The sequence below is a fragment of the Neoarius graeffei genome, chromosome 13 (genome assembly GCF_027579695.1).
Source record: "Neoarius graeffei isolate fNeoGra1 chromosome 13, fNeoGra1.pri, whole genome shotgun sequence".
In the NCBI taxonomy this organism is placed as follows: Eukaryota; Metazoa; Chordata; class Actinopteri; order Siluriformes; family Ariidae; genus Neoarius; species Neoarius graeffei.
Window position 1 is genome coordinate 25,257,192 of NC_083581.1, and position 12,287 is coordinate 25,269,478.

Sequence of the window (12,287 nt, forward strand, 5' to 3'; positions counted from 1 at the left end):
ACATTCATATTCAATAATGAAGTCAAGAACAGTGAATAGTTTTGCTTGGTCAGAAGCAATGATGTTTAAAAGGATTCCTTGTCCAACTTTATAGATACTGAATATTATTTTCAAACACAGAGCAAAAATAATATTTCATCATTAATGCTTGAGACTTTTCGAGGCACTGAACTGTACCACTGAATGAAAGTATGCATTCGAAATGATGGATAAATTTGACACTATCTGGGAACTGGCTGTGCCATATAACATTATAATTTAAAGAGATTAAAGCAGAAAGATAGAGGCTATTGCACTAATTATGAACCTGCCATTCTTTTTAATGAACTCATCCCCAGGCTTACATACTGTCAACCCACAGTGACATGCAGAGGAGGGCAGAATGGCAATTAGACAGAAGCTCACTGAAATTTCATTTCATATGAAAGGGACACAAATGCACATCAAACTGTTTGTAAGACACATGACATGGTTTCAAATCAAATTTATGAGGCAAGCATACCATAGCCAAAAGGCTTACATTGTTTCAGCATAATGAACAAATGTGTCACAGTTTGTTTTTAATGCAATTTGTCTGATACTTGGATATTTTACCTGTAGCACACATAAAAGTAATTTGCAGTTACATTTTGGGTCCCTTATCTCTGTGTATACACTGTTTACTGTGTATACACTGATATACACTCCAATAACCCATTTTTGGTGCCATATAGAGCTATTTTATTTTCTACCAATTTGTTCACCTGTCAATTCCCACATATCAATCTTCCCATTGTATCATAAATACCAACTGGGGACACATGAAGCCAGTCATGTTGCTCATACTGCATCAAAGGGCAATGTAAAACACATAGAGGAAAGTGCTATCTACCCTCTTCTACATATATGAGACACTCACAGACACCTACATTTGGCTAATGTTGCTGTGATTCATGGGTAAGAGAGTATGATGTCCCGCCAACCTATATTTTTTTGCTTTGGCTCTTGGGCATGGATGGCTGTAGCATTGGTGAGATTTGAGTTCATGATTTCCTAACAATAGGATGAGAGCTTTTCTGTTGTTTCACTCTTTTTTATTTCCAATTTATGAGACAGTGGTGCGGCGAACAGTAGCACTGCAAACTCACATGTCCAGGGTCAAGAGTCTGTATGGAGTTTCACATAGGGTTTCCTCCAGGTTCTCCTGTAATAATAATAATAATTTGTAAATCGCTATACAAATAAACTTGACTTAATTCTTGGACTGAACTGTTTGGTTGAATTTCTACTTGTTTGAATATCCAAATCTCACTTTTCGTTACTTTTACCCTGGACCTATAAAGTGACTAAATGTGATGAAGGAATAGCACTATGTATACATTCGGATTTTTTTTTCAAATACTTATGTCTACGGGGTGGCATGGTGGTGTAGTGATTAGCGCTGTCGCCTCACAGCAAGAAGGTCCGGGTTCGAGCCCCGTGGCCGGCGAGGGCCTTTCTGTGTGGAGTTTGCATGTTCTCCCCATGTCTGCGTGGGTTTCCTCCGGGTGCTCTGGTTTCCCCCACAGTCCAAAGACATGCAGGTTAGGTTAACTGGTGACTCTAAATTGACCATAGGTGTGAATGGTTGTCTGTGTCTATGTGTCAGCCCTGTGATGACCTCGCGACTTATCCAGGGTGTACCCTGCCTTTCGCCCATAGTCAGCTGGGATAGGCTCCAGCTTGTCTGTGACCCTGTAGAACAAGATAAAGCAGCTAGAGATAATGAGATGAGATGAAAAGTCAAGTTTATTTCTATAGTGCTTTTAACAATAGACATTCTGGTAAAGTAGCTTTACAGAAAATTAAAGACTTTAAACATGAGCTAATTTTATCCCTAATCTATCCCCAATGAGCAAGCCTGTGGCAAGGAAAAACTCCGTCAGACAACATGAGGAAGAAACCTTAAGAGGAACCAGACTCAAAAGGGAACCCACCCTCATTTAGGTGATAACAGACAACATGATTATAAATAACTTGCTTTTATTACTGTGTCTTATATAGTAGACACAAAGTATAACAGTGAAACTAGGAAATTCATTATAGTTTTAACATGAAGTCTGTTTTGTTGGCATTATAAACTGTTAATTGATGGAAACTTGAGTGCAAAACTGTTCATGACAACTGCAGTCCTTAAGTTAGCAAGTTAACTGTAGTCCTCAGCCATAAAAGCATGACTGTAAGTGTCCAGAGCCATCTTCCAAGTGCAACTTTTGTCTGTCCTTTTGGGGCCATTCTCCACAGGAGCAACATAATGAGACTCCAGCCAGATGTAGGGCATCAGGATGGATCAGGTAGATCCAAGGAGCAGAAGAGGTCAGCATCTCAATCTCAGGATCGACACGTAATTCAGAGGGACAGACGGGGGGGAGAAAACACAGGTTGTTAGGTATGCCCCATGTCACCTAATGAGTAAGAACAGTATATATTTTGTGTTGAGTGCAAGCAGGGACTCCAGCAAAACTACCTATGACAGCATAACTAAAAGGGGAGAGCCAGAAGGTAACACAGGCATGAGCGTGCCCTGGGACATAAGCAGCAGCCCAAGTGAGAAGATATTAGCACCATTAACAAACCCAAGTGAGCAAGTGAGTGGGGGGCTGACATCATCCACACATCCCAGTTTACCAAAATACTCTATGCCTGAGGGCCCCCCAGATATACTCCTTTACCTAATAAAACTATTAACAAAAGGCTTAACTAAACAGATATGCTTTCAGCCTCGACTTAAACACTGAGACTGTGTCTGAGTCCTAAACACTACTTGGAAGGCTGTTCCATAACTGTGGGGCTTTGTAAGAAAAGGCTCTGCCTCCTGATGTAGCCTTCACTATATGAGGTGCCAGCAGATAGCCTGCACCTTTTGATCTAAGTAGGCATGGTGGGTCATAAAGGAGCAGAAGTTCGCTCAGGTACTGTGGTGCGAGACCATTCAGTGATTTAAAGGTCAATAGTAGTATTTTATAATCAGTACAAAATTTGATTGGGAGCCAATGCAGTGTGGATAGGACAGGGGTGATGTGGTCATATCTTCTAGCTCTACTAAGGACTCTTGCTGCTGCATTTTGAACTAACTGGAGCTTGTTTATGCACTTATTGAAACATCCAGACAGTAAGGCATTACAATAATCCAACCTGGAGGTAACAAAAGCATGAACTAGTTTTTCTGCGTCATGTAGTGACATTATATTTCTTATCTTAGCAATATTTCTGAGAGGAAAGAAAGCTATCCAGGTAATGTTATTGATATGAGTTTCAAATGAAAGACTGGAGTCAATGATCACCCTAAGGTATTTTACTGCTGCATGTGAAGAAACAGGAAAAGACTAAATTCTGTGCTGGAAACCCTTTCAAAGCCACTATCATTATTTTATTTTGTCATGGCAGGTGTGGTTATTTACACTGAGGATAAAAAGTATTACTTTTTTGTTGTTATTTAATATACTTCCAGGGAATATATCTGGTTCACATTTGCACAAATAATGTCTTTAAACGTTGTACTTATAAATATTAACAAAAAGCAGCTATGTATTCAAAAGCATAAGCAAAGATATGTTTAAAATAACTAAATTAGTAGAGGGGAAGGTATTCAGTATACCAAAAATTATCATTAATATTAGTACTTTGTTCCAAAGCTGTTGTTGGCAGTTAGAGCTTTAGGACATCTACAGCGAGAAGATATTAGCTTTTTGAATCCTTGTGGCTCAATTTTGGCCCATTCCTCTTTGCAAATCATCTTCAATTCCCATGGATATCCCATAATGTCAAAGTCCTCCATAATTTTTCAGTGGGATTCCAGTCTAAGCCATGCGAGTCCTTCTTGATTTATTTTGCCTGTACACTTAGGGTTGTTGACCTGTTGAAACATCCATCTTCTTTCCAGATTGATTTTGTTGGCTGATGAGATTAAATTCTGCTCTAATATGTCCTGGTACATTGCTCTATTCATGATTCCTTCAATGGCGTGTAATGCTACAGTACCATTTGCAAAGAAACAGCTCCATTCAAGTGTGTTTTTTTTTTGGTTTATTAATAATTTTGTCCCTGAGAACTTCAGGAAGGAAGCTCCTTCACCTTCAACATGATTGCTATTTATTGTGTGAAATCTTTCCAACTAACTGTCACTCTCCCGGACTCACCCAAAACTCAGGACTCCACTTCCCACAATCCCCCTCACACACCAGTCACTACCACATGCACTCCGTCAGCCAACCCGGAGCCACTTCCTAGGAGTGGCTCCCTCGAGTTCTAATCACCATCACCTGTACCTTTTTGTTTCCATTTGTATTTATACCCCTTTGTTTGTTTTGTTCATTGCACAGTATTGCTTCTACATTTTGTGAGCCTACTGCGTGTTATTATTTGGATTGTTTACTTGTGTATGACCCTTTTTCTCTTCTGTTTTTTTTTCCTGTTTCACCTAGCCCTTGTGTTTGTTTGCCCGTTTCTCTTGCTTCCCAGTTTTTCGATCCTCGCCTGATTCCCGATTATGATTTGCCTAGCCCTTGTGTTTAGATTGCCTGTGTTTGCTGATTCCCAGTCCTTGGAATCATGCCTGTTTCCTGACCATGATTTGTCTAGCCCTCGTTACTGTTTTGGATCTCTCGGTATTGACCTGGCCTGGTTTTTGTACATTGTCTTTTTTCATTGTTCTCATGAAAACCTTGAGTTCATTCACAATCCATGAGCATCTGGTTTGTTACAGCCGCATTACAGAATACTGTGCACTCATGCAGACGGCGGATTACACGGAGTTACAGGTAGCGCTTAGCAGCCAAGGACAGATGCTGGGACAACATCACCAGCATTTTGACTCCGTGACTCAGTCCATCCAGACTCTCACACAACAGCAAGGTGAGCAGCAAAAACAGTTGGTGCAGATTGTTGAAAGCATGAGAGAAATCACCACCCAACTCCAACAACTCAGCTCCTCCGGCTCACCTATAGTTACCAATCAAGCTGCTCCCCCCCACGGTTGTTACCAGTTCGTTTGTTGTCAATAAACCAGATAAATTTGATGGCTTACCTAATCAGTGTAAAGGATTTTTGTTACAATGTTCAATATTTTTCGCGAATTCCCCTCTGAGCGCTGACAAGGCTCGTATTTCTTTTGTGATTTCTCGCCTTACGGGCAAGGCCTTAGATGTCATAAGTGTAGGAGCGGCCCATCATCCAATCCTACACTTATGACCACTTTGTTAAAGAATTTAAAGCGGTCTTCAATCACGCCAATGAGGGCTACTCTCAAGGGGAATTACTCACCCGACTACATCGGGGTAATCGTTCAATTTCTGATTACGCTTTGGAATTTCACACTCCTGTGGCTGGGAGTGGTTGGAATAAGCCAGCATTACTAGTGACAGTTTGCAATGGACTGAACTCCGACATCCTAGTGGAAATGGCTTGTAAGGATGACGGTCTTTTTCTAGAGCAGCTGATCTCATTAGCCATTCACCTAGACCAACTGAAGCATGGGAGAGGTCTTTGTAAATCACCTACAACCCGGACTCATGAGGGTCCAGAATCCCTAGAACCCATGCCATGTGACTCGTTCCATTTGTCTGCGGAGGAAAAGCAATGACGTCTCCATGATGGGCTATGTCTCTATTGCGGAACTGCCAGTCACATTCTATATGACTGTCAAATCCGTCGACACAGAACTTCGGCGCCAACCCCAGGAAAGCACGTGGAACCTACTCCACATGCTAATGTGGTTGGTCTCCAAGTCCTTTCTCCTACCCATGGCAGTTAACTGCTCTCAGTCTGTCTTTGTGTTCTCAGTACTAATTGACTCCGGAGCTGAAGGAGACTTTATTCACGCCGAGCTGGTAGAGCAACTCCAGATTCCTGTGGAGCCACTGGAAACGCTGCTGAGATTGACTGCTGTCAATGGGGACCCCGTGTGAGAAGGCCTTGTTAACTGGGTCATCTCATCTCATCTCATTATCTCTAGCCGCTTTATCCTTCTACAGGGTCGCAGGCAAGCTGGAGCCTATCCCAGCTGACTATGGGCGAAAGGCAGGGTACACCCTGGACAAGTCGCCAGGTCATCACAGGGCTGACACATAGACACAGACAACCATTCACACTCACATTCACACCTACGGTCAATTTAGAGTCACCAGTCAACCTAACCTGCATGTCTTTGGACTGTGGGGGAAACCGGAGCACCCGGAGGAAACCCACGCGGACACGGGGAGAACATGCAAACTCCACACAGAAAGGCCCTCGCCGGCCCCGGGGCTCGAACCCAGGACCTTCTTGCTGTGAGGCGACAGCGCTAACCACTACACCACCGTGCCGCCTAACTGGGTCATGAAACCCATTAATATGACTGTCAGTGCTTTACATTCAGAAGAGATTCATTTTTTTGTATTGAATTCTTGTGAGTATGCTATTATTTTAGGTTTGCCCTGGCTGAGAAAACATAACCCCGTCATATCTTGGTCCAATAAAGAAATACTCTTGTGGTCCAGTTACTGTTATGACCACTGTCTAGCGCTTCCCACAGTTAAGGTATCGTCAACAACTGTAGAAAGCCCCAATGCCAATGTTGTAGTTTCCATTCCTCCCAAATACAGTAACCTGTTAGAAGTATTTAGCAAGAAAAGTGCTACCAAACAGAGAATATGACTGTTCCATTGAGTTACTAGATGATGCTATTCCACCTAAGTCTAGGATTTATCCACTCACTCAGGCGGAGGAGAGAGCTATGGAGGAGTATGTTCAGGAGGCTTTAGAACAGGGTTTCATCCGTCCTTCTACTTCTCCCACAGCTGCAGGGTTATTTTTCGTCAACAAGAAAGATGGGGGACTTAGGCCCTGCATTGATTATCATGGGTTAAATCAGATCACTAAACCCAATTCTTACTCGCTGCCTTTAGTCCCCGTAGCACTAGGGTATTAGGCAGAAAAAGAAATTTACCAGTCAAAAATAATATTTTATATAATCCTGATAAGCGCCGCAGGTGCGAAGACGAGCGCCGCAGGTGCGAAGACGAGCGCCGCAGGCGCGAAGTCCCTCTAGGGGGGTCTGGGGGCATGCCCCCCCAGAAAATTTTTGAAATTTAGACTTCATTTCCTGCATTCTAGGACATTTTCAGGGTGAAATGGCGTGTAATTTTTGATCAGAAATATTGCATATTTTTACTTTGTATTTTTTTCAGTTTCACTCCTGAATGTATCAGATGTATGTATGGTGTTTGATTTGGTAACAAAAGTGAAAAGAAAATAAACAACAATGAATTGTATATAATCTTTTGATCTAGTTACAGTATTTAATAAAAAAAAAAAACCAACAGTATTCTATTTTACCATACCCCAATGAACCCCCCTTGTTAATCAATGTATCACACATACCTTTTCTGTCTTTTTGTGGAAAAACGAATCAGTTTTTGTCACATTCAATTTGGGGCGTTTGTTAGGATTCATCTTGATCCAGAAGAGTGAGTCAGCAAAAAAAAATGCGGTTCTCCCGCCAAGAAAGAGGAAACTACAACGCAGGGTGTTTGGCAATTTTCGACCAATCAGAATTCGCGATTTATTCAGTCCGCATGTTACAAGATTCAGTGCGGGCCAAAATGGCGGAAACGATGAAATATTCTGATTTTTCATTTCAAGTTTTCAGTATTTTTCGTATTAAACTGTGTTTCTTACGATTTGTAAATGATGGCGGAACCACACACGGACTGGCCATCGGGAGTAGCGGGAGTTTTCCCAGTGGGCCGGTGGTTCAGTGTGGGCCAGCGGAGAAAAAAAAAAAAAAAAAAAACAGTTGTGCGCTGGCCTTTAATATGATAAGCAATGTTAACAGTTTCTTTAACAAACTGTTAACATTGCTTATCATATTAAAGGCCAGCGCGCAACTGTAATAAGCAATGTTAACAGTTTGTTAAAGAAACTGTTAACATTGCTTATCATATTAAAGGCCAGCGCGCAACTGTTTTTTTTTTTTTTTTCTCCGCCGGCCCACGCTGAACCACCAGCCCACCGGGAAAACTCCCGCTACTCCCGATGGCCAGTCCGTGTGTGGGCGGAACATAACTGGATTTATCGGATGACATGTGGGAGTATTCATGTGCGAAAATTTTCGGCATTATCGTCCGTTTCAGTATCCGTCTGTGTGTATACTTGCCCGTTGAAATCGGCAATTGCCCGTCAAATTTACGGGTGGACGGGTCTCTGCCTAATACCTTACGTAGCACTAGAACAACTTCATGGAGTGTCTATATTTACAAAACTTGACTTAAGAAGTGCATACAATTTAGACCATATTAAGGAAGGTGATGAATGGAAAACTGCATTTCTTATCACTAGGGGGCACTATGAGTATTTAGTAATACCCTTCAGGTTGCATAATGCCCTGTTCATATTCCAAGCATTTATAAATGATGTCCTCAGGGATATGTTTGGCCAATATGTTATTGCCTACATCGAAGACATCTTGATTTATTCCCCTAATCTGAAAACTCATATTCGTCATGTTTGTTCTGTCCTTACGCATCTGCTTGAAAACCAGCTGTATGTTAAAGGGGAGAAGTGTGAATTTCATCTCCCTTCTACTTCTTTCCTAGGCTACGTCATTAGTCCTGAGGGTGTCATTATGGATGATAAGAAAGTAGAAGCCATAACTAATTGGCCTGTCCTTACTTCCATAAAGGAACTCCAGCGATTTCTTGAGTTTGCTAATTTCTACCATTGTTTCATTCGCAATTTCAGTAGTCTAGCAGCTCCTCTTACCACCTTAGTGAAAGGAAATGCCAAAAAACTCTCATGGAATCCCCAGGCACAAGAAGCATTCAAATCCCTCAAGATGGCCTTCACCTCTGCCCCCATTTTGAAGCATTCTAATCCCACTCAGCCTTTCATGGTGGAGGTAGATGCCTCTGAGGTAGGCACTGGAGCTGTGCTGTCCCAGCACGTAGGTGACCCCTGTAAATTACATCCGATAGCCTTCTACTCCCATAAACTGTCCCCTGCCAAACGGAATTACAGTATAGGATGTAGAGAATTGCTGGCCATGAAACTAGCTTTCGAAGAATGGCTCCATTGGCTAGAGGGAGCTACACACCCCTTCCTAGTGTTAACGGATCATACAAACCTGGAATATTTACGGTCAGCTAAACAGCTCAACCCCCATCAGGCCTGGTGGTCCCTATTCTTTTATCGTTTTAATTTTTCCATTTCTTATCATCCCGGTTCCCCTAATACCAAAGCAGATGCCCTTTCTCGTATATATCCCAGTCTTGAGTCTTCCCCTGAGATTGTTAATATACTATGCCCATCAGTTGTGGTTGCCCCTATTCAATGGGAAATAGACGAAGAGATTGACCAAGAACTATCTGTCACTCCTGCCCTGGAAGCTTGTCCCATAGGAAGGAAGTATGTACCCACTCAATGCAGGGACAAATTAATTATGTGAGCCCACTCCTCTTTGACTTCTGGCCATCCGAGAAAGACACGTATGCACCAGTTATTGTCTGGCAGATATTGGTGGGAAAATATGCTGTCAGATATCCATAGGTTTGTCTCCTCGTGCATCACCTGTTCAAAGTGCAAAACACTCAAAACTCTCCCTGCCAGTAAACTAATGTCCTTGCCTGTCCCTTCTCATCCATGGTCACATATAGCGGTAGACTTTGTTACTGACCTGCCCCCTTCACAGAACTACATGGTCATTCTGACCATTGTTGATAGGTTTTCACGAGGTGTTAGATTAATTCCCTTCATTAACTACCACCTTTCAGACATCTGAAGCCCTTTTTAACTATGTGTTCCATATGTTTGGTATTCCAGAGGATATAGTATCTGATTGAGGGCCTCAATTCACATCTCATGTATGGTCAGCATTCTCTGAGAGACTGGGAGTTAACGTCAGTCTCACCTCCGGTTACCATCCCCAGTCTAATGGTCAATATGAAAGGGTCAACCAAGAACTGGGAAAGTTTCTGAGAATATACTATCATGATAATCAAGCCGACTGGTCAAACTACTTGCCATGGGCAGAAATGGCCCAAAACTCATTAATTAGCTCTGCTACAGGTCTCACACCCTTTCAGTGTATGCTGGGTTACCAACCCTCCTTAATACCATGGTCTGCCATGCCCCCTGACAACCCGGCCATTAACAGTTGGATGCAATGGAGTGAGCAGGTCTGGGAACAGACCCACCAGCAGATCGAGAACGTCCTCTGCCAACACAAGAGGCTGGCGGATCGTCATAGAGGTGACACACCTACCTACCTCCCTGGAGACCGAGTGTGGCTGTTGACCCGGGACTTCAGGTTTCCTGAGGGAGGTAGAAAATTATTGCCCAAATACATTGGTCTGTTTAAAATTCTCCAGCGAATTAATGAAGTTACTTACAAATTAGATCTGCCTGTGCATTACCGTGTTTCTAACTCATTTCATGTATCTCTCTTGAAACCTGTTGTCTCAGGTCCGTTGGGCGAGGCCACACCCGATGTCGCACCCCCACCTCCGGTGTATGTAGAAGGCACCCCTGTGTATGCTGTCTGCCGGTTGCTGGACTCCAGAAGGAGAGTAGGGACTCTGCAGTACCTTGTGGACTGGGAGGGCTATGGGCCCAAGGAGCGTAGCTGGGTTCCCGCACAAGATATCCTGGATCCAGGGTTGGTGGAAGAGTTCCATCAGCATCATCCAGAGAAGCCCGCGTCTCAGCCTAGGGGCCATCCCAAGCGCTATATGTCCAGCCCTCCCAGCAGTCTGTGCAGCAGTGGTTCCAGAGGTCATCTGTGGCGATGGCCTTCTGTCCAGCACCGTGACAGTTCTGATGGCTCACTCAGGAGTGTTCCTGGCAGCATGGGTAGTGGTTGCCGTGGTCGTCCTCGTCCCTTGGCCTCCTTGGGGGGGGGGGGGAGACTGTCACGCTCCTGGGCTCACCCAACTCAGGACTCCACTTCCCACAACCCCCCTCACACACCAGTCACTACCACATGCACTCTGTCAGCCAACCCAGAGCCACTTCCTAGGAGTGGCTCCCCTGAGTTCTAATCACCATCACCTGTACCTTTTTGTTTCCATTTGTATTTATACCCCTTTGTTTGTTTTGTTCATTGCACAGTATTGCCTCTACATTTCGTGAGCCTACTGCGTGTTATTATTTGGATTGTTTACTTGTGTATGACCCTTTTTCTCTTCTGTTTTTTTTTCCTGTTTCACCTAGCCCTTGTGTTCGTTTGTTAATTTTTCTTGCTTCCCGGTTTTTTGATCCTCGCCTGATTCCCGATTATGATTTGTCTAGCCCTTGTGTTTAGATTGCCTGTGTTTGCTGATTCCCAGTTCTTGGACTCTTGCCTGTTTCCTGACCACGATTTGTCTAGCCCTCGTTAATGTTTTGGATCTCTCGGTATTGACCTGGCCTGGCTTTTGTACATTGTCTTTTTTCATTGTTCTCATGAAAACCTTGAGTTCATTCACAATCCGCGAGCGTCTGGTTTGTTACAACCGTGTTACACTAACAACAATGTATTTTTAATGAGATGCAAATTGCACAAGAATTTGCATTTTTTTGCAGAATTTTACCTAGAAATTGTTTGATTTTTATGCAACCTTTACATACCTGTATATAGCATATATATAATTGAATATAGTGTTCAAATATTTTTCCCATATTAATTTCATTTTTTAAACATATAATAGTTTATGCTTATGAATGCATACTTTTGTGAAGTTAAAAAAAGCATCATGTGTGTAAATTAGTGCTGTCAAAAATGTCACGTTATTATCGCGTTAACTTGACTCAATTTTAAGAGCGATAATTTTTTTATCGCGAGATTAACGCTCTGTGACATGATGTAGGTTTTTCATAAGCTTTTGAAACTGCGAGGAACTTGGAACAGAGACTTTGCTTAGAAAAATGATAGCAGCTAGACTGTAATGCCACGCCCCGCACAGCCAGAGTCCTCTGCCCTCCCCCCAAAGAACCAGCGTGGGCAGGGCGCGCTAGCCCCGCGCCTCAGGACGAAGAGCCATGGTGCTCGGCTTAGGTTTCGTTTTCCCATCGGCGGCTCCAGCCCAACTTTGCAGTGGCTGTGACAAGACGTGTTATGCTCTGCAATAAAAAAAAAAACCATTGGTACAAAGCAAGCCCATTCACTTTTTTATGCTGATAAGAGAATTACAATGGTTTTTCATGTGACAAAAATGTGCGATTAAATTGCGATTAATCGCTAGTTAACTATGACAGTCGCGACATTAATTGCGTTTAAATATTTTAATCGCTTGACAGCACTAGTGTGAATATGACAT